Consider the following 23,525-nt stretch of genomic DNA (forward strand, 5'->3'; position numbering starts at 1 on the left):
AGGGCTGCGACTCCAGTTGATATATCACAAAAGTACCTTGCTTTATCCAGAATGGGTATGTTAGGAGACCTTTCTAATTCTATTCTGTAGGTACCTGGTCTTTTGTTGTTGTTGTTTGTTTTGTTTGTTTTTTAATGTTTTTTTTTTTTGGGAGAGAGGGAGAGAGACAGAGACAGAGACAGAGTATGAGTGGGGAAGGGGCAGAGAGAGAGAGAGGGAGACACAGAATCCAAAGCAGGCTCTAGGCTCCAAACTGTCAGTGCAGAGACTGATGTGGGGCTCAGACTCACGAATTGTGAGCTCATGACCCGAGCCAAAGTTGTATGCTTAACCACCTGAGTCACCCAGGCACCCCATGGTCTTATTTATTATATTACTTAAACAGGTTTATTGAGATGTAATTCACATGCTATAAAATTTGTTTTCTTTAATATATTTAGAGCTATGTGCAACCACCACCACAGTCAATTTTAGAACATTTTCATCACCTAAAAAAAAAACACAACCACATACCTTTTAGCTACCCTATCACCACACCTCTCCCCTCCCCATCCTTAATCAACCACTGATCTCCTTTCTGTATAGATTTCCCTTCTCTGGACATTTCATATAAATAGAGTTATACAATATGTAGTCTTTTGTGACTGGTTCCTTTTGCTTAATATGATGTTTTCAAGGTTCATCCATATAGTAGCATATACATACTTCCTTTGTTTTCATGGCTGAATAATGTCCTATCATATGGATTTACCACAGTCTATTTACCCATTTGTTAGTTGTTGGACATTTGGGGGTGTTTCCACTATTTGGATATTTTGAGTAATACTGTTGTAAACACAATTTTTGTGTAGACATATGTTTTCATTTCTGTAGGGTATATACCATGAGTGAAATTGCTGGGCCATATGGTAATCATTAGAGAAACTGCCAGAGTTTTTCCAAAGTGGCTGAATCATTTTATATTTCCAACAGGAAGTGTATGAGGTCTCCAATTTCTCTACAACCTTGCCAACACTTTTTGATTTTAGCTATCTCAGTAAGTGTGAAGTGATATCTTGTTGGGGTTTTGATTTGCATTTTCCTAATGACTAATGACACAGAGCATTATATCATGTGTTTAATGGCCATTTGTAGATCTTCCTTTGAGAAATGCCTAGTAAGATTCTTTGGCCATTTTAAAATTCAGTTATTTGTCTTTTTATAATTGAGCTGTAAGACGGTCTCTGGCCAGTAAGGGGAGCTAATATTTAAGGCAGTATAACTCAACTGGAGGTCATATGGTCCTTAGAAGTTTCACATATGTCCTGTATTGCTGTTAAGTCCTTTCAAAAAAGTGTACACATACCAATCCTGAGGTCTCATAGGGAATTTATTTCTGATGCCTTTCCATCACTCAAGAATTACGGCAACCCAGAGTGGTCACATCAGTTATGTCGTGCTCATCTAAAGTTGACGACAGAGTTTTCCGGTGAGATCCAGGGCCCCAACCGTGGACAGAACCACATCTCAGGCAGCCACGGTTCCTGAACTGGACATATTTAGCTTGCACTGAGTCTCAGACAGAAGTATAAAGGGATGCACCTAATCGTGGTCCTTATGTCCTATCCCTATTGCTACACTCCAGCATCCTGCTTATACCCAGCCCCACTCACTCCTCCCAACCATAGACTCTACTTCCTTTTCTAATATGGAAGAATGTTAAAACTGTAGTAAGGTTGTCCTCTCTGGATGTTTTTTTCTGGTATACTCGTTCCTTTCCCACACCCATCTCTTCACCACGGTGTTGATTTTCTTTCCCATGCTGCTGTAATATGCTCCTTCTGTAAAGCCTTCTCCTAAATCCACAGAGCAGAATGAGTCATTTCTAGCCTTGGACTTCCAGTGCATTCTATGGAGTCCTCTGTTATGCTGCTTGGTTAATTTTGTTGCTTATTTATCCACTTATTCAACAAATATTTGACAGGAGCCTTCTATAGGCAGGTGCTATGCTAGGACTAGAGGTACCACCGTGAGCACAGTAGATAAAATCCATGCCCTCATGGAGCTTAGAGTCTAGGGGGCACAAGAGATCGGAAATAAGCAAATGACCTTAAAGTATGAAGTACCAGGAAGTGAAGAAGAAAAGATAACCATGCTGAGATAGAGAATAAGATACAGAGAAAACAACTATTTAGAACAGTTGCAGCTGGCCTCACCAGATTTGAGAAGGTGCCAGCTTCCTCTGCTGGTGCAAGAAAGAGTGTTCCTGGCAGAAGAAACTGTACACACATAAGCGTTGAGTCAGGAGAGAACTTGGCGAGTGTGGTGTTCACAAAGGGGACCAGCGGGACAAAAACTTATGTGGGGGGGGCAGAACTAGAGGAAGAACAGATTCTTATTCTTGTAGGCCAGAGGCCAGGGTCTGAATTAATTTACAAGTGCAATGGGAAACTATTATAGTATTTTAGCGGGAGATGGCCATGACTCCATAGAAGGCATCCATTTCTCCATCCACAAACACAGGTGTGCAGAAATGTGATTTCTGGAAAACTGAATTCAACTTTGCTGACAACTTTTTGTTTCTTCCAAAGTGGAATTGTATCCTTCCATGACTCAATTGCCTCTAGTTTACAATAGTCTCCTTCCGGAAAGTGCTAGGTTAACTGGGGATTCTTTCCAGACTCTGCATTCTTCTTTCTCCTCAGGTATTATCTGGGTTCAGGGGAGGCTCCCATATTTTCCTGCGGTGGAGAGGTGCTTTATGGTCCTTGGCCATCTTGTTCTTGTGGATTTCCAAGAAGGTACACTATTTTAATGTTTCATTTCTTTATTTTCAATGGGAGGGAGGGAGGGAGAGAGAGAGAGAGAAAGAGAGAGAGAGAGAGAGAGAGAGAGAGAGAGAGAAAGAGAGACAGAGAGAGAGCGAGCGAGCATGAGAGCTGGGGAGAGGCAGAGAGAGAAAGAGAGAAAGAGAGAGAATCCCAAGCAGGCTCAGTGTTCCCAGCACAGAGCCTGACGCAGGGCTTGAACTCAGGAGCCACGAGATCATGACTTGAGTGGAAATCAGGATTCAGATGTTTCACCAGCTGAAGCACCAAGGTGCTCTGGTGCATTATTTTTCAAGGCCACCTACATCGGGCCAACTTTGTTGGTGTCTGTCCCAATCAGAGGAGTCCTTTCAAGGCTCCATTTCCTTGTTGCTCTGCCCCCTTGTGAAGTATAGGGGAGGAAAACTTTTCCTTCTACCCTTTTCAGTTCTTTGGCTGATCTAATAGTTACATTGACATAAAACAGCTTAAAAGGTGAAAAACTAACTTAATTTTGTATGTATAGCAGCCCCAGACAAATATGAGCCCCAAAGGCAAGTCGGGCAGTTGATGCTTATAGGCCATCCTGAGCTAAGGAATGGGGCGGGGGCCTGGGCTTCAAAGGGGAGGAAGATAATTCACAGAACATGAGAGTGGACATTGGTAATTAGATGTTTGCCCTGGCATCCAGAGAAGTCTTTCAGATAACAGTTATCTGTCATGATAGCTCTCTCTCTCTGAGCCAGGCCGCCCATCTAAATTCTTTTAGGTAGTTAAGGGAGAGGTAACTTTTCCTTGAGTCTGCTGGGACTTGACTACTTTCACCTTAAAATAGTCCACATGCCAAAATGACATATTTTGGGATCATGCATTCTGCTCCCCTTCAGAAGCTTCTCTTGAGCCCATTGGCATTGTTACCCAACCACGCAGGTGCTCTGTGGGCATATACACTGTCTTTGGGGTTGGCAGCCTCAAGGGCTTTGCCCTGAGAGCCAGGCATTCCTCAGTTTACCTGGAGTTTCTCTTACTTTCTTGCTCGTCCACTCCAGCACTGGCCCAGGAGTAGGGTGCTGGGCCCTTCCCAGGGACCCCTAGCATCTAAACTATTAATGACTCTTGATTTCCTTCTTGTCACCTTCAAGCTGAGCTCTGCCTTTTGGGTAGGAAATGGCTCTTGTGTGCTCTACGTGCTTTCCGCTGTGCAGGCAGTTAACCCAGCCCTGGGAAGGGTAACAGGTCCCTGTATTCCATCTAGGGGGTCAGAAACTGGTTCTCTGTGAGCTGTCTTGTTCAAGAGTGAGATTTCCTTTCCTCTGGCCCAGTCCCTGCCCTCAAGATGCCCACTCTTACAGACACCTCTCTCCTTCATTCTAGAAGTTCTAGAAGATGATGGAGTGTCCTAGGCCCTCCAACAACAGATTGAGAAGTCTTGAGGTACAAGCATGAGTCAATTAAAACTAGCTAATTGGTGAGTAAAAGGCTGGTGATCTCCCACAAATCACAACCAGAGGCTGGTGTCTCCCTCCTTTGGGATCTTTGCTGCCTAAGGCCCACTCCAGGCTTTGTCCAAGGGACCCTCCCCCTTGGCCTCTGCTTCCTCAGCTCCTGGCATATTTTATCTCAGCTCTGGGAGCCAGGAAACCAGTTCTGTCAATCTGTGTCTGAATCTTTATGTCTGCTCCAGAGGTCAGTGGCGGTGGGGCCCAGTAACCAAGTATGTACCAACTGTTCCTGAGCCGAAGTCGATGACTCAGGCCTAAGGGTAGAGAGCAGAGGCCCTGAGTTGCAAGTGGAGGAATTTCAGGTAGGGATGGGGTTGGAGAGCTGAAAGGGAAATTCACTGGTGAGTGCTTTGAAATCTGATTCTAGAGTGTTCTAAACATTAAAAAAATTCCCCAGTGGTGATAGCCTAACAGCAGAGGACAGAGAAAGGCCAGTCAGGAGGTCAAAGCTGACGGTAACTGGGCCTGGAGACCCTGGAGGTGGGGAAGAAGCTATGTTGATTTGTTTTGTGTTTGTAGGCCCCTCCGTATTGTGTGTGCTTCTAAGTCAGGGGCCTTATTTCATTATTTCAAGGACCCTTGGAGATGAGTTCCACACATTCGTGGAATTTATAAATTCCATTTCTGACTATTAACCTTGTCAACCCTTCAGCTTTGATTATATTCTTGTTCTGCCAAGGACTGTAAATTCCATATAAATTTTGACTTAATGCTAACAACCAGCCAAAGAAAGCAGATGTCTTTTGTAAACACATCCAGGATCTATTTGTCTCCTGAAGAGTCATCTCCTGGGGGGATACCCCCAGGAAGGCCCTGTTTGTAAAGTGATTAGACAGTTAATGAAACCTGTGTGATTAAAGGGGCACTACCTTTGCTGTTCGTCTGGGAAGGTGTCTAATTTCTCCCTTAAGCCTAAAGCCAGCAAGTTCCAGAGCTGGGGAAACTCAAGTGTCCGATTCCCCTTGGCAGAGCCCGGGCACGTGGTCTCCCTCGTTTACCGAAAAGGAAAGATTTGCTGGAGGGATGCCAAGGTCAATGAGAGACATGCCCACGGAGGTTGTATGCCTCCTGCCAAGATTGCCTGTCTCTTTGGTGGCAGATCTGTCCCTGCTGTGTGCACAGTCACACCATCTGCAAGGAGTCTGCGGGACAGGAAAACGTGAAGCAATAATCCGTATATAATTAGCTCACCCCTCCCAGCCTCTTCTAACTTCTGTAACCACGACCCTTAGAACATACTCTTGGGAAACACAAGTCATTGTTAGAACTGCTCAGTAGGGCCGTTTTGCAAACTCTAGAACAGAATTGTTTAAAGCAAAGCACAGCATTCAAGGTTGAAAATCAAATGAGACGCAAAGGGAGCAGTGACAAACAGCTGGTTTGCAGGGACCATTTTCTGGAGCAGCAGCCTGTAACTATTGACATTCTTCTGAACCGAAAAGGAAGATCGACTCTTCCATGAGTGTCTGTAGGCCTGTCATCACAACTGTGATTTTCAGCCGAAATGCTGGCAGGACTTACTTTAAAGGCCCAGCTGAAAAATGTGTCCTGAAATTAAAGGGCATCCTCACCACTGTTCACAGGGCTTTATAACAAAGATGGTAAAGGCACAGAAGGAGCCGGGAATGAACGTGTGTGAGGTGATGTCACCAGGTGCGCTTGGAAAGGGACGTAGAAGCATCTGAATCCAGGGTTCCTAAACCTTCTGGTATTGGGGGGTGGGGATTCCTCTGCACTCATAAAAAATTACTGAGAGCCCCCAGATTGTTCTTTTTAAATGTGGGTTATATCTATTGATATTTATCATATTCAAAATTAAAACTGAGAATTTTTATAAACAGGAATACCAAATAGTCCTGCCATTGGCTGAAAGTAGGACATCATCACACCTCAGGTAACATCTGGACAGCGGCACTTAAAAAGATTTTTTTTTATAGTTTATTTATTTTTGAGACAGAGAGAGACCGAGTACGAGTGGGGGAGGGGCAGAGACGGAGGGAGGGAGCGACAGAATCTGAAACAGGCTCCAGGCTCTGAGCTGTCAGCACAGAGCCCAACGCAGGGCTTGAACCCATTAACCATGAGATTAGGAGCTGAGCTGAAGTTGGAAACTTAACCGACTGAGCCACCCAGGCGCCCCTGGACAGCAGCACTTTACACTTATCAGCAAGTTAAAAAGGCAAAGCACATCTTATTATAAAGGCAGCTTGACGTCATGGACACCTTGAAAGGGTTTCAGGGCTCCTCAGAGGTCCCGGAACCACACTTTGAGAACCACTAACGTAGAGAAATGCAGACAGCTCCTGCGTCCCTGCTGGACACCACTAAGGACTGAATTCTGCATACAGGGCCACACTGAATCAGTGCTGTTTCATTTTATTTTTTTAATTAAAATTTTTTTTAATTTTATTTATTTTTGAGAGAGAGAGAGAGAGCAAGCACCAGTAGGGGAGGAACAGAGAGAAAGAGGGAGACACGAAATCTGAAGCAGGCTCCAAGCCGTCAGCACAGAGGCTGATGCAGAGCTTGAACCCATGAGCCGTGAGATTATGACCTGAGCCAAAGTCAGATACTTAACTGACTGACCCACCCAGGTGCTCCCACTTAAAAAAAATGTTTCTTAAATGCTCATTTCTTTTTGAAAGAGAGACAGAGCATGAGTGGGGAGGGTGGGGAATAGAGAGAAAGAGACACAGAATTTGAAGCAGGCTCCAGGCTACAAGCTGTCAGCACAGAGCCCACTGCAGGGCTCAAACTCACAAACTTCGAGGTCATGACCTGAGCTGAAGTTGGACCCTTAACCACCTCAGCCACCAAAGCGCCCCCTTAGTCTACTTTTTTATGTGCATTCAACAAATGGTTGGGTCACCAATATTTAAAAACTGTTACTACACATGGATGAGAGAAAGACTCTCAGTAGGCCTGATGGATGAGGAGGCCAGTGTAGATCTCTTTCAAAGTCAACATGACTGTGTATAAACTTTGTTCAAACCAAAAGCCTGATTTATGGCTGCCAGGCATGCATGGTATGTCTGCTTTGTGATCGAGTGACCTAAAGGAAAACCATCTTGTCCTTGACCTATGGGCCCACGCTCCCACGCCCTGTACCCCTATAACTCCTGCCTATATGCTAATCTGTTATCTCTTGAGCTTTTACAAGACGTAAAAAAGTATATAATCTTTTAAAAACTGTTCATTCTCCAGGGCACCTTCTTTCCTGTGGAGAGCATGTTTCCTGGGCAGCTGTCCTAACTTGAGCTTGAATAAAAGTCTTTCTTACTTTTAGAGATTCTAAAAAGTGGATTCAATTGGCATCAACAATGTATTCCATTTATTGAGCATGTGCTGTGTAGGGAGCATATGGAAGTCCTTGATCAAGTGCTCTCTGTGTGTTGAGGACAGTACTGGGCACTTTACAGCCATTAATCATTATTCATACTGTACAGATTAGGAAAGGGAAGTGGAAGAAGGGAATTATGCAGTTGGAATGTTAGGAGAGCAGGATTTCAAACCCAAGCTGCCTTTCTGGAAGTCCCGGTGCTGACCCACAAAACCATATTGTAATCCTATAAAGAGCTCTGTTCATGCAAGGGCTGATGGGAAAAGGCTGTCGCTTCTAGACCCCTGTCCCCAGTCCATCTCTACTGCCACATCGATTCAACATCCAGTGAGCACTGTTTACATGCTTGGTGTTGTACTAGATCCTATGAAGGGCACAAAGAAATATTATGAAGTGTTAAAAAAAAGACCAGGCCCTTGGTGGAGTCCCCTGTCTTGGGACAGAACACCAAGTCTTACTTGCAGCTTCAACCTCTCCCAGGAGTGGAATTTTAAACCAATCGATCCAAAATTTCTCGGTCTGCACTGGGGAGGTAATCTGCCTGATAAGACCCCCTGTCCTACCCCTAAAGGGAAGGTGACCTTGCCTAAAATAATCCTTTATTTTCTTCTGCAAATAACCTCATTGTCCCCACCCCTTTCCTACCTATAAAAATCCTTCCATCTTGCTTAAACAGCTCCTCAGAGCTCCTTTCTTCTCCCTTGATGAGATGCTCCCTGATTCATGGGTGTTGGATAAAGTCAATTAGATCTTTAAATTTACTCAGTTGCAGTGGAAATACACACACACACACACACACACACACACACACACACACAGACACACACACACACACACAGACCAATCATAAGATTTGGCCCCTGCCTTTGAGTTTAACGAAATAAATGCACAAAAGCGGAAAGTTAGGAAAGGAGCATCTTTGGCATTCGGGGTGGGGATGCGCAGGGCCAAGGGGCTGGCCAAGGTGTGTGGAGAAAGGTTTTGTGTTGGGCTTAGAGGGAAGGGTTTGTTGTTGTTGTTGCTTTGTTTTGGGGGGTTTTCAGTTTTGTTTTCTAAACAGGAAAAAGGAGGGACACCTGTGTGGCTCAGTCGGTTGAACACCAGACCACTTTGGCTCAGGTCATGATCTCGTGGTTCATGAGTTCCAGCTCCATGTTGGACTCTGTGCTGACAGCAGGGAGTCTGGAGCCTGCTCAGAGTTCTGTGTCTCCCTCTCTCTCTGCCCCTCCCTTGCTCATGCCCTGTCTCTCTTTCTCTCTCTCTCTGTCTCTCTCTCTCTCTCAAAAATAAACATAAAAAAACTTTAAAAAATGTAAACTGGTGCAGCCGCTCTGGAAAACAGTGTGGAGGTTCCTCAAAAAACTATCAGTAGAACTCCCCTATGACCCAGCAAGAGCACTGCTAGGGATTTACCCAAGGGATGCAGAAGTGCTGAGGCACAGGGGCACATGCACCCCAATGTTCATAGTGGCACTTTTGACAATAGCAAGATCATGGAAAGAGCCCAAATGTCCATCACCTGATGAGTGGATCAAGAAGATGTGGTTTATGTATACAATGGAGTACTACATGGCAATGAGAAAGAATGACATCTGGCCATTTGTAGCAAAATGAATGGACCTAGAGGGTGTCATGCTAAGCAAAATAAGTCAGGCAAAGAAGGACAGATACCATATGTTTTCACTCATAGGTCTAACAGGAGAAACCTAACAGAGGACCATTTTGAAAACAGAACCAAGGAATATTTTGTTACTGGAAATTTTCTCAAATATAGACACAGTGATATTCAGGCAGCTTCCTGGGCTGTAAGAAACAATGGAATGGACAGGAAGGATATCATGAGCCATCTGATTGTAGGTGGGTCAAATGGATAGAAGAAGGGGGAAGGAGAGTTGGGGAGAGAGAGGGACACAAATAATGAGAGACTATTGAATACTGAAAACAAACTGAGAGCTGAAGGCAGAGGAGGGGAAGGGGGCGATGGTCATGGAGGGGGGCACTTGTGGGGAGAAGCACTGGGTTATATGGAAATCAATTTGACAATAAACTATTATTAAAAAAACAAATAAATAAGCTTAAAAAAAACTTATAAAAGAAGAAGGGATGGCACTGGAGTCAGAAATTAGACTTGAGCTGGTGTTCCGGTTCTGTCATGTGTGAACTTGAGCCTGGGGCAGAGGCCCACCGGGGACAGCTCCAGCCCACCAGTCCCTCCGCTGGGCAGCTTGCCTCTTTCCTCACTCATGCCCAACCTTCTTGCCCGCAGAGTCCTGCCACCCAGTCCAGCACGTCATCATCGGACGGGGGCTCCCAGCCAGCCGTGCTGTGTAACTAGAGATCCTGGCAGACTCACGATTTTCATGGTTTCTGAACTGAGTTGTTCTTGAACCTCCTTTGTAATCCTCCAGACATGGATCCACCTTCAGGCTCCCCACTTCCTTGTTCTACGGCCTTAGGCAAGTTACTTTATCCTCTTGGGAACCTCCATCTCTTCACATGTAAAATGCGGAGAATAATAATGCTTTATAGGGTGGTTGTAAGCTGTCCATCACTCAGTACAGTACTCAGGACATGGACATCAAAGGTATTGGATGATTTAGAATGGCTATTTCTTGTCCACCTCTGATATACTGGACCTGCAACATAGTTGCAAGCAATATAGGCTACTAAATGTTCTATTGGATTTCTTTCTTTGTTTCAAAGTTTCAAATCATCACAGAACTGGGTCATCATGGAAAGATAAAAAAAGAAATAGAAAAAACATACTGCTGCTTGTGTTAAATCTCCCCAGAGGGAGTGGAGAGAGGGAAGGAGCGAGAATAAGACCATGTTTTCACTTTTCAAGGTACTCAGCATTTATATTTTAATAAATAACTGCAAATCCCTATTTATACCTTTTTGATTAGGAGAGAATATTTTTTTATGAGGATGAGTAACATCTAGTATAAAACGATCCACGCAGGCACAGAAGGTGTATGGTCCAAGAAGACCAATTATTGACTCCAGCCCCACATCCCTCAAACTCAAATTTCTGCATTGCTACTTTCCAGAAAATGAAGAAACAGAGAGAGAGATGGGGACAGAGGTAGAGACAGAGAGGGGGATGGGGATAGGAAGAGGGAGAAGGAGAGAAAGGAAGAGGAAAAAAGAAAGACTGCTCCACAGGCACTTTCACCAGCTCTTGTGGTTGTTGTCAAGATGCCACCACTGCGTCACCTTGACAAGGTAATAATTAGTGTTGGTTTCTTTCCACTAAGTTTTGTCTTATGTGGGTTGGGAATCTCAAGCTGAGAGAAGTGATAGTTTGCAGGGTTTTAAAATTATTATTATTGAAGAGAGAGGGAGGACTTTTCAATGGAATATGGGTGCCAAAGGCATGTGTATATAGTCAACGTGACTGAGACTCAATGATGATTTGGGGGAGAGGTTCATGGCAGTTATTTCCTTTTTTCTTTTCTTTTCTTTTCTTTTCTTTTCTTTTCTTTACTTTTCTCTTCTCTTCTCTTCTCTCCTCATCTCTCCTCTCCTCTCCTCTCCTCTCCTCTCCTCTCCTCTGTTCTCCTCTCCTCTCCCTTCTCCTCCCCTCCTCTCCTCTCCTCTCCCCTCCCCTCCTCTCCTTTCCTTTTCTTTTTTTGAGAGAGGGAGAGGGGCAAAGGGACAGGGAGCAAGAGCATCCCAAGCAAGCTCCATGCTCAGTGTGGAGACCAACGCAGGGCTCAGTCTCACAACCATGAGATCATGACCTGAACCAAAATCAAGAGTTGGACATTTAACTGACTGAGCCCTGTCATTATTTCAATATTTTATTATATTTGAAATATTACCAACATTCATAGCAGTAGAGCTTTAAACTTACATACCACAGTCACACACCTTGTCCCATTTAGATGTCATAAGTACCTTTGAATAAGTTTTAACGTAGGATGACTTTAGCTGACATAACAGATAATCCAATTTGACTTATTAAAGAGAAGTTGCAAATTTCTTTTTTTTTAACTTTTATTTATTTTTGAGAGACAGAGACAGATCATGAGCAGGGGAGGGGCAGAGAGAGAGAGGGGCACACAGAATTGGAAGCAGGCTCCAGACTCTGAGCTGCCAGCACAGAGCCCGACATGGGGCTCGAACCCACAAACTGTGAGGTCATGACCTGAGCCAAAGTCAGATGCTCAACTCACTGAGCCACCGAGGTGCCCCAGTTGGAAATTTCTTTAGTGCACGTGAAAAGGATTCTAGAGAAAGTCTTCTCTCTGCCATTCACATTGTAAAATTGTTCCTAAGGCTGGTAGGATGGCCGCTAGTGGAAATTTGGCCTGTAATTTCTTGTCCATGAGTAGGGTACAGAGACGCTAGCTTTGTGCAGCAGAATTTGTCTTAGTGCAAGGATGATGCTTTCCCTGAAACTTCCAGTCATCTTCTCCTCATATCTCACTGGCACAGAAAGGCTTAGTCATGCACACTTCTGAACTAATACAGTCCATGGGGTCAGCATCTTAGATTGACGTAGAAAACAATCAGCTGGAATACAGCAGACATGGAGCACTCAACTATAATGTTTTTGTATGGGTTCATTTTCTACATCATGGGTTGGCAGAGTATAGTCCTTTGGAACAAATCTGGCTGACTGCCCATTTTTATAGATAAAGTTTTATTGGAACACAGTCATGCACATTTGCTTATATTTACAGCTGCTTCCATGCTACAAAAGTAGTGTTGAATAGTTGTAACAGAGACTATGTGGTCCATGAAACCTAAAATATTTACTACCTGGCCCTTAATAGGAACTTCGTTGATCCTTGCTGTAGAGGAAGAAAGTGGAGTTAAAGTTAGAAGACCTGTCCAAGGTCAAAAAGCTAACAAGAAGCAGAGGCTAGATTCTAACCCATATGCTCAATCTCTCGCCACCACCACCTCTTTGGAGAGAATGTCTTAGGGTAGACTTGCATTTTTTGTGATGTGTTCTAATGTGGCCTTTTATACACAGCAACACTGACAGAGGCTTGATGTAATAAGTATGTTTATGATGATTAATTCAATGCTCAGCGACAACAAATGAGTTCACAGGCTACTATAAATAGAGGAATAGTTTGGGACACAAGAAAATTCAAGGGATATTTCATAAGCCATCATTATAAGCTTGATGCTCCACTTACAAATACAGAAATACCAACTGAAATAAGGTTCAAAATTTTCAGTGACCATGCATTAAAATTAAAGATTTTCAAAAAATAACTTCACATGGATGAAATGTTGATGGGTGTTTTTTGATGAGTTTTATTTAGAGAAAGTTTTAAAATGAAGGAAAACCAATGGAATGACTGAATATAGGATTCATAAGATACCTATGGTATCTATTTTTCCTTTAATATGACTTCAATGCCCCCTCCTCCCCTTCCTCTCTGATTTTCCATAGTAACCAATCTCCAAGATGGCTCCCAGTCAACGTCACCTTTGCGCACTTATGCTTTTTGTGTGGTTTCCTTCCATAGTACATAAGGGTTGGTCAGTGTGACCAGTAGAGTATGGCCGGAGTGGCAGTGTGCAGTTCCTAAGCTTTGTCAGAGAGGGCACTGCAACCTCTACTTGGTTTCCTGCATTGTTTGCTACTTGTTCCTGCTCTGGGGAGGACTCCATCACTATGCTTAGAGGTTGCTCAAGCAGCCTGGTGCAGAGGCCCCCAGGGAGGGGAACTGGAGCCCCCACCAACAAGCCAGGTGAATGAACACCTCGGAAACAGACCCACCTCAGTCAGACCTTCAGATGATGCCAACCTTAGGAGACGCTGAGCCAGAACCTCCATGCTCTCCTGCAGAAAGTGTGGGAGATCGTAAATACATGTTGCTATTTTAGGTTGTGACACTTGGGGATAATTCATAAAGCTTCAGAAGATAACTAATATACATGTCTTCCATATTAGGCCAAAGGAGTGCTGGTGGATTGGGTGCACAGGTCAGAATGAAGGATTAGTCCTGAAACAAAGGACAAAGAAGAAGGCAAGTAAGAAATCAAATGAAATAAAAAAAGTATGCCCAGATTTATTGCATGACTTCTTTTCTCTTTTCACTTTCTCTCCCTTCCTTCCTTCCTTCCTTCCTCCCTCCCTCTCTCCCTCCCTCCCTCTTCCTTCCTTCCTTCCTTTCTTTTCTTTCTTTCCTTCTTTCTTTCTTTCTTTCTTTCTTTCTTTCTTTCTTTCTTCCTTCCTTCCTTCCTTCCTTCCTTCCTTCCTTCCTTCCTTCCTTCCTTTCTTTCTTTCTTTCTTTCTTTCTTTCTTTCTTTCTTTCCTTCTTTCCTTCTTTCCTTCTTGTAATCTCTGTACCCAACATGGGGGTTGAACTCACAACCCTGAGATCAAGGGTCGCATGCTCTACCTACAGCCAGGCGCCCCCAAAAGAAGATATGTCCAGATTTATCAGAGATTTACAAGGTCACTATTTGGATAAAAACACTAGGTATTTTATGGAGCATTGAGTTGTGTCAGGCACTGTGGTGGATCAGTAAGCACACTTTCTCTAAGGGACCATGGGTTCTGATTCCTTGAGTTAGAAGGAAGAGGAAAAGGGAGGGAATGGCACACAGGAGGGATAAAAAAAAAAAAGCTGGGCAACAGAAAACACTGAAAAGAAGGCTGCACGAAAACTATATTCATATGGAACTTTAAACACTTGGTGGGGAAATGTCAAAAATGTTTATGGGTGTGTTATAGATAGAAAACAGATACCCTTCCCCTTTCTCCTGTTTCATTAGACTCCCCACTCACTCACTATCTGTTCTGGATACTAAGCTGTCCTTGTTCTGGACACCAAGAGTCACACTGCTTGTATTCCTGGAGGATTTCCTCTTTTTCAGCAGACAAAACCACCAAATACCCCATCATCCTCCAGAAACTGGGTAGTTGTCCTAACCCCTCTCTTCCAACCTCCACAAGGAGCCAAATCTGACGAGTATTTCCGGATGCCCTCCATCCCCACCACAGCTGCCTCACCTGAATGGTCATTATTGTCTCCTGGGGAGGGCAGATGGGCTGTCAGCAAACTATCACAAGGACTTGTGTGGCTAGAGCAAATAAAGCTTTTTCTCTCCCAGTTCTGGGGAGCAGAAGTCCCAGATCAAGGTATTGGCTGGGATGTGCTCCCTCTGAAGGCTCTAGGCCTCTCTCCCAGCTTCTGGCGGTCCCTTGGCCCATGAAAGCAGAACGCCAACCTTCACATGGCATTCTCCGTGTGCGGGTCTGCCTCTCTCTGATTCTTCCAGGTTGAGTTAGACTCAGAGGAAACTCTGTCTGCTTGTTTCCTGCAGGTAAATACCTACCTACTTACCACTCTGAGTAGGAAAACTGTTTACTTGTCTCTCTTTTTAAATTTGCAAGTCCCTTGATGCAGGAACTGTGCCTTCTTTGGTCCCTTAGTGCCAAGTGTTGTATCAATTATAAGTACTCAATACAAAGATAGAAGTGTTCAGTATGTTTGTTGAATTTGCTTTCCTGTCTTCTCTTAGAATTATGCTCCTTGTAGAGTGTGAGAAGAGAATGATGGTGGTCCAAAGAGTCCCCCATTCCTGCTAATAGTTTTGTGAGACAATGCACTCATATGGAGTCTTGCTAATATGGATCTAATGGTTTGTATATATTCACAAGCTCCTAACTGTCCATGTAGAGGAACATTGCAAACTAAAGGAATGGCAGCCAGATAATGGTTTGTTTAAAAGGACACTGTCTATTTTCCCATTGTTTCACTTCCATGAGGTTGTCTGGCTTCCTAGCAAGGGAACCTGAGGAATAGATGTCTCTAATCTAAAGACTTGACTCTTCAGCCCCACCATTCATGTTCATATGAGCCTCTCGGAACAGAACTCCACACCCCTCTCCTGGAACTTTTTTTTTCCCTTTTGGCTCCTGTGAATCCCCTCTGTTCTCTTTCTACACCTCTGTTCCTTTTCCTGGCATGTTCTCTCTTCTCCATAAATATGGGTGCTCCCCAAGGGTAGCAAGTTGCCCTTTCCAAAGATGTTCACTCCTTGAAATTTATCTCATTGCATTTTCTCTTCTTGTGGTATGGCAAGTGCTTTCCCTCTGAAAACTTGGGTTTAGAATGCCTCCCCTTGAAACTGCACAGGGGCTGGTGACTGCCCTGATCAATGGCACATGCCCAAACCACTGTTATATGACTCCCAAGCAGATTCCACCTCTCTCCCTCTTCTCTCTCTTTCTCTCTCTCTGCATGACTTGGAGCCCAGCCACCGTATTTGAAGGTGCTCAGGCCACATGTGGAGGACACACACAGGCATTCCAGCCAAAGTCTCAGTTGACAGCCAATACCACCCCTCAGATATTAGGATGAATGAATGTTCAGATGACTTCAGCCTGATCCTTTGAATCCTCCAGCTGAGGGCCAGAAGTCCTGGAGCAGAAAGGAGCCATCCCTACTGGGCTTGGTCTGAATTCCTGACCCACAGCAATTTGTGGGAATTAATAATGATTGTTATTTTAAGTCACTACATGGAGGGTAATTTATTACATTTCAATAGATCTCTAATATGCCAAGAATCTCTTTTCTTTTTTGTTCTTTCCATGGGTGATTTTACTCACTTTGCTGATGTCCAGTTATCTTTCCTACCACTAATTGTCCTGTCTTTGTGTCTCCCTCCTCCCTCCCTATTATTTCTTCCAGTTCCAACTTCTCCTTCATGTTCAGTGTTTTACTTTCAGTGGCCTGCTGGGAGCCTTTCTCTCTCTGGGTGTTCCTCAGACTTGCTCTTGCACAGAAAGACAATTCACATCTTTCTCCTCAAGTTCATGTCTCTTCTCCTGTTTCCTCTTTCTGTTCTTGGAAGCACTAACGTTCCCATCTAGGAACTTTAATCATAACTGATGTCTTCTTCTTTGTCTGTCCTACCGAACCAGTTGCTAAGTGTTGCATTGGGCCTCTTGGTATGTTTTTGTTGCAAGTAATGCAAAAGCCAACTGAACATGGTATAGCAGTCTGGATCCAATCAGAAGACAGAAACGGTGATGTTTAATATAGAAAATTATTAGCTATGACAAAAGAGCAACAATAAGATATGAATAAAGCCTATATAGTACATTAGGGCTGAGGGAGAGGACCCAAGGAAGGGCCAGCTTGGGAGGGGTTCAGATCTCATCAGAGAGGGTAGGATTCAGGTCATTGAAGAGTAGAGAAGTTCTCTGGGTTGGCCAGGCTGGTGTGATCTGCAGTTGCAATAGATCCCCCTTTGCAATGTGGTGGGGAGGGTAGCACATTACCAACAACCAGTGGCATGAATGTGCTGGAAAGGATGGGAGAAACTTGTCTCCCCCAGCACTGCTCCAGAGTACATTCTACTCAGAAACCTTAACATCATGCTCACTTTAAAAGGAACTCCTTAAAAAAGTTCCTTTATCACAGAACATGTATTAGAGAGTGCATTTGGAGCTGAGAGGCAATAAATTATTAACTAACACACATTGCTTGAGCAAATTTATCTATTGTGTCACAAAGCAAATGATGAGATACTGGCCAGTTCTAGGGTTTCCTTGAAGTGGTCAATAATGTCATCAAAGACCATGTTGGCCATATCTTCCCTCCAGGTGAAGCTACAGGTTTCTTATACAGAAAATACTTCACCAACCAAAAAAGTGGGGTAGTGAATTTCCTCCTTTCCTTTTATTGTAGAGGAAAACATCTTACAGAGGTTCTAGGAGACTTCCTATCAATTTCCATTGTCAGGATCGGGTCTTATGCTCTCCCTCTGGTTGTAAGAATGGCCGGGATACAGGGTCTAAGCCTCAGTGGAAGGTGGGCTTTGCCAGCAAGGAAGGGCATGCCTACAAAAAGATGGCAGCCCTACCTGCCTCACACCTCCTTCCCTACTCCCTCTCCCCCTGGGTCTCTCACTAAGGAGGGAGTTTCTAAGTTAAAATCATGGACTTTTGTACCACATCATACAACTCACAATGAAGTTCTGTCTGTTACTAATTGCATGACCTTGGACAAGGTATTGAATTTCTTTATGCCTGAATTCCTCATCTTTTTTTTTCACTTTTTAAAAAATGTTTATTTTTGAGAGAGACAGAGAGACAGAGTGTGAGCAGGGAAGGAAATCCAGAGAGAGGTAGATACAGAATCCAAAGCAGGCTCCAGGTGCTGAGCTGTCTGCACAGTGCCCTACATGGGCTCAAACCCTTGAACCATGAGATCATGACCTGAGCTGAAGTCAGAGGCTTACCTGACTGAGCCACCCAAGCACCTTCCACACCTCCCACCCTCCAATTCTTCATCTTTTAAATGAAGACAATAAAAGTGCCTATCTCACAGGTATGCTATGAAGAGTAAATGATACAATACAAAATGATTTTTGGTGCAGAGCAAGTCTTCAGGAGGTAACACTTTTCTCAGCTATTATTATTCCTCACTTGATATCCAATTGAATCTAAATTTCTTAAGCGACCATTTAAAATCCTGTAGGAGCTGACCCCGTTAAAAATTTTCCAAACTAACATTAAAATGGACAATCTCCCCTACTACGCCACGGACTACTTGAGGGAAAGATTATATTTTATAAGGCCAGCATTTAGCACAATCTTTGGCCAAAGTAGTTTCTTTCTATTCCCATGCGGTTTTCACTCAAGCAAAAGGTCTTGCTCATTATACAGCTTCTGTCTTTTTCTATCTGTGCCTTGCTCTTGCTGTTCTCCCGTCTGCAATGTCCTTTCTCTATGTCCACTCTCCGGGCCACCCCGCAGCACCACCTGCAAACAACTTCCTGCCAGGCTGATCTCAGAAACAATCACTTCCCTGATGGGATCTCGTTCCCAACTTATGCTTGAAAAGCATCAAGCTTCCAGAAAAACTGAAAGAATAGTACAAAGCACTGATACACTCTCCATCTACATGTAGCTGTTGTTAATATGTTTGACATCTGGTTTCCACCCATATACACCTACCCTTTCATTTTGGAGCCATTTGAAAGTTGCTGACATCATGATACTTTAGCATGTACTTGAGCATGAGATGTTCAGCATGTGTCACCTAAGAACAAGGACATTCTTCTACAAGATGACAATAGCATCATCTCATCCACCAAAACTTAACATTGATTCCATAATACTATTGACTATACTTTTTTTCCTAGGAAAACATTACTTTGTTTATTGTTGTAGGGATCAGGAAATGCCCAATAGAAATGACAATGTGACTTGCAGGTCTTGTAGTAGAATTTTGCTCTTTCCTGGGTATTCAGAGATGTTTCTGGAACTTTGTAGCATGCTTCTGCCTGAGTTTCAGAGAGATATCTGAGCACCATCAGTTTGGTAACTTGTGGTTTCTGTACCAAAGGGGCACCCACTAGCTTTGCCCATAGTTCCTCTCATTTTAGACATCAAGGAGGGACATCGACAGCAGTAGCATATGTTTTCCCATGGTCTGTCAGTTGAACTTGTGTTTTCCAAGCCAGGCCAAGGGTCAGGTGCAAGAAGATTGAGCCTTCATGATGGTGTAGTGTTTGGAACACCTGGAGTCCAAGCCCGAATCTGTCCTGTTAGTTGCAAGGTGTATGCGTGTTCTGAGACTGCTGTGACACTTAAAATCTCAACCGAGTAGATTTTTAAAGATATCATTGGATTTACTCAATGATTCATGAATTGGGCAGCACCTATTCTAGCAGACAGAAAGGAGCCCCGAGGAGCTGTACACAATGAAAGACTTCTATAGACAGAGGGGAGGAGGGGAAGTTATAGGAGCAAAAGAGGAGTTAACTAGAAGCAAGGCATACTGGCAACAAGTAGATTGGCTGTGTCAAGGTCACTGTCCTTCAGGAGATGGCAGGGGTCTGTCAAGCAGATTACCTCACTAGCGTTGACCAGGGAATTCCTGATGGACTGGTTTAAGATTCCATTCCTGGGAGAGGCTCAAACTGTAATTAAGTCTCAGTTTGGTGGCGTGGAGCTTAGGCTAAGTGATTCCATTTTGGGCCTGCTGTCTTGTTTTTAACACAAAGTACCACAAACCGAAAAAACAGATGTGTTGTCCTACAGTTCTGCAGGCTGGAAGTCTGAAATCAAGGCGGCAGCAGGACCATGCTCTCTCTGAAGGTTCTAGGGGAGAATGTGTTCCTTGCCTTTCTCCCAGCTGCTGGTGTGGCCACCAGTTCCTGGTGTTCTTTGTTGTAGATGCTTCATTCCTCCATTTTTATATGATCTTCTTCCCCCTGTGTCTCTGCTCCACTTCTTATTTATTTATTTATTATTTAAAACAATTTTGGGAGAATGCAAGCAGGGGAGGGGCAGATAGAGGGGGACAGAGGTTCCGAAGTGGGCTTTGCTGACAGGCTGACAGCAGCGAGCCTGATGTGGGGCTTAAACTCAGGAATCACCAGATCATGACCTGAGCTGAAGTTGGACGCTCAACTGACTGAGCCACCCAGGCACCCCTCTACTCCACTTCTTATAAGGACATCGGTCTTATTGGATTGATCCCACCCCTACTCCAGTCTGATCTAAGGTCAACTATGTCTTCAAGGACTCTATTTAAAATTTTATTTTACTGTTTATTATTTTTTGAGAGAGAGAGAGAGAGAGAGAGAGAGAGAGAGAGAGAGAGAGAGACAGAAAGCAAGCAGGGGACGGGCAGAGAGAAAGGGAGACACAGAATCAGAAGCAGACTCCAGGCTCTGAGCTGTCAGCAAAGAGCCTGATGCGGGGTCAAACTTACAGACTGTGAGATCATGACCTGAGCTGAAGTCAGCCGTTTAACCGACTGAGCCACCCAGGTGCCCCTATTTTAAAATAAGGTCACATTCTGGAGTAATGAGGGTTAGGATTTCAACATATCTTTTCAGGGGACATAATTCAACCTATAACATGGGGTCTTTAGCTAACATATTAGAATTTCTATTTTCTCAAAGGTTTGCTGTGAAATTTAAATGAAATACAGGAGAATTATGCTATATCCATTTGACTTTAGAGTTTCTAATATACAATTTACTTACAAGCTTTGCCAATTATCCTCAAGTGTCCCTTAAACTTTCCTTTTTTGTGGTCAAGTCTTCAATTAAGGGTCATGTATTGCATTCGGTTGTCTTGCCTCTTTATTCTCCTTTAATTTAGCCCAGTGGTTCTCAAATCTTCATGGGTATGGGAATCTCCTGGAGAGAAATTATCTGGGGCCCTTCGCCAAAGATTCTGAGTCAGTAGGTCACAGTGGGGCCCAGGAATGGGTATTTCTAACAGGCGGGAAGGTGAGGTCAAAACTGCTGGTCCAAGGACCACACTTTTTGAACCACTGATGTAGAACAGAGATTGGAAAACTTTTCCGTGGAGGGCCAGTTGGTAGAATAGGCTTTGTGGACTCTGTCGCAATTACTCAAGCTATTGTGGGCAAGAGCAGCCGTAAACAGTGTGTAAACTAACAGATACGGCTCTATTCCAATGAGATTTTATTCGCAGAGGAGCCCTCTGGTCAGACTTGGCCCTCGGTCTGTCATTCGTAGCCTTGATCTGGAACAGTAGTGCTGCTGTTTGGAGGGAGTTGCCTTTCAGGCTTTCAGAGCTTTCACATTTTTTAATTGTCTAGTTCAATTTTCTTACAGAATGTTCCACAATCTGGATCCAATTGTTTTATTTTTATTAGATTTAAATTAAACATCTTGAGGGGCACCTGGGTGGCTCAGTCAGTTAAGCGTCTGACTCTTGGTTTAGGCTCAGGTCAAGATCTCGCCGTTTTGTGACTTCGAGCCCTGTGTCAGGCTCTGTGCTGGCATCGTGGAGCCTGCTTGGGATTCTCTCTTTCTGCCCTTCCCCTACTCTCACTGTCTTGGTCTCTCTCAAAATAACTAAGTAAACTGAAATTTATTTTAAAATTAAATTAAAATTTAATTTCAAGTTAAACATCTTGATAAGAATGTCAAATAAGTGATATTGTATACTATCAAGGAAAATTATGGAAGATCTTGAAATGGACCAAAATTAATATTGAGCAACTTCAATGGAAGGCTAAGCATCATCTAATGCACCCTGCTGGGCTATCTGATTCTATACGGGGTTTTGTGCCTTTTGTTGTCTTTGAGCTATTCCACAACTTTGAAGAGTGTAGAATACTGATGGTAATATCTATGATTCTTGTCTTTAGAAATGCACATTGTGTCCATTGAATATGCAATTGATTTTTGCCTTACGGATATTGACCGATCCTCATCTATTTATTAGGCAATTTAACTTCAGCATTCCTGACAGCCTATATATGTGTTGGACTCTCTTTGGATTCTCCCTTGAGCCAGCTGTAACATGCTACTAGCTCTGATGTTAATTAATGATTGAAATAATATCTTTGGTACATGTTCATTTTATATCTGCACCTGAGTCATAATTATACTGTCTCTTAAATATCACCCTTTAGCAGTATTTTTCATCACATCACTTTAGGACACAGAAAATGTTAGTTTTTCCAAATGTTGGTGACACTCATTTTAATCACTTGATTAAGGGGGTTCTATCAGATCTTTCCATTGTAAAGATATGCTTTTCCTTTATTAGGGAACTCTATTTTGAGGGTGATGTTTTGAGACAAAGTGAATATTCCATTTGTAATAATTTTTCACCTCATGATTTTCACCTGAAGATCTTTGCCTATATTGCTGACGACACGGGAGTTGCAAAACTTGAACCCTTTCTAGATGCCCACAGTTGGACATCTGAGCTCTCCCTTTGAGCCACTACAACACTTTCCTTTCTTGGGTTCTATTACCCTTTCGACATTATGGTGACTAAATCACAGACTCTGGCACTCTCTGACCTGGCTCAAACCCAGGCTTTTTCTTACTAGCTGCATGACTGGCAGTTTTTAAATCTCTCTGTGCCTCCGTTTCCTCAACTGCAAAATGGGTGCAATAAAGGCACCTTTTCTATAGGATTGTGTTAGGATTAAATGAGCTAAGTCAAAACACCAAAATGCTACTTTACACATAATTACTTGCTTAATAAATGTTAGCTGTTATTGGGTCTTGATTATTTGTATGTGCTTGATACCCAGATTTGCCACTTATCCAAAAGTGTTTTTTGGATAAGCATTAAAGGAAAGATGAACTGTCACCACTGCGGTTAGTGTATAGCTTTTATTTGCTCTAAGAGAAGGTCAATTTTCTGAGTTTGAATCCAGATTTCTTATTTTCACACTGTGCGTAGCTCAGAGCCAGTCACACAGTATGGGTTCAACATATTATTATTCTGAAAATTTTTAAAAACATTTATTTATTCTTGAGAGACAAAGAATGAGCAGGGGAGCGGCAGAGAGCGAGGGAGTCACAGAATTGGAAGCAGGCTCCAGCCTCTGAGCTGTCAGGACAGAGGCCAACAAGGGGCTCGAACCCAGGAGCAGTGAGATCATGACCTGAGCTGAAGTTGGACACTTAACCAACTGAGCCACCCAGGAGCCCTTGGTTCAGTAGACTATTTGAATAGAGGAATTAATAAAGCCTTGTTAAGTGGCACTCACTTCACAGTTACACTTTTGCTTCCTTCATATTCTACGGTCCCACATTTGTGCTGCCTTCCTTAGTGTAGGAAGCCCATGCCGGCTAAGGTCGTGTAAGAGGCTCTGGGCGGCAAACGCTGGAACCCCCATGCAGGGCTCCGCGATCCGACTCCGCAGGGCGGAAAAGTGCTTTCCCACTGGTCAGGGATCCGAAGCAACGCTGCCGCGTGATGGCATTTTCGGCCGGGCAAGAAAGTCTGAGCCCTCGTTTCCCCCTTCCCGGCCGTCGGTGGAGGTTAGGGTACGGTAACTCCAAGTTGGGAAGCCCGCGCACCGCGATCCAGAACGTGCGCAGGGAGAAAGCGAGGCCGGGTCACCGGCGCCCGCCGAGGGCCGCCACCGGGATGCAGGCCCGGGCCACGCACCTGCGCCCCGC

This window comes from Suricata suricatta, chromosome 7 (assembly GCF_006229205.1).
Source record: "Suricata suricatta isolate VVHF042 chromosome 7, meerkat_22Aug2017_6uvM2_HiC, whole genome shotgun sequence".
NCBI classification, from domain to species: domain Eukaryota; kingdom Metazoa; phylum Chordata; class Mammalia; order Carnivora; family Herpestidae; genus Suricata; species Suricata suricatta.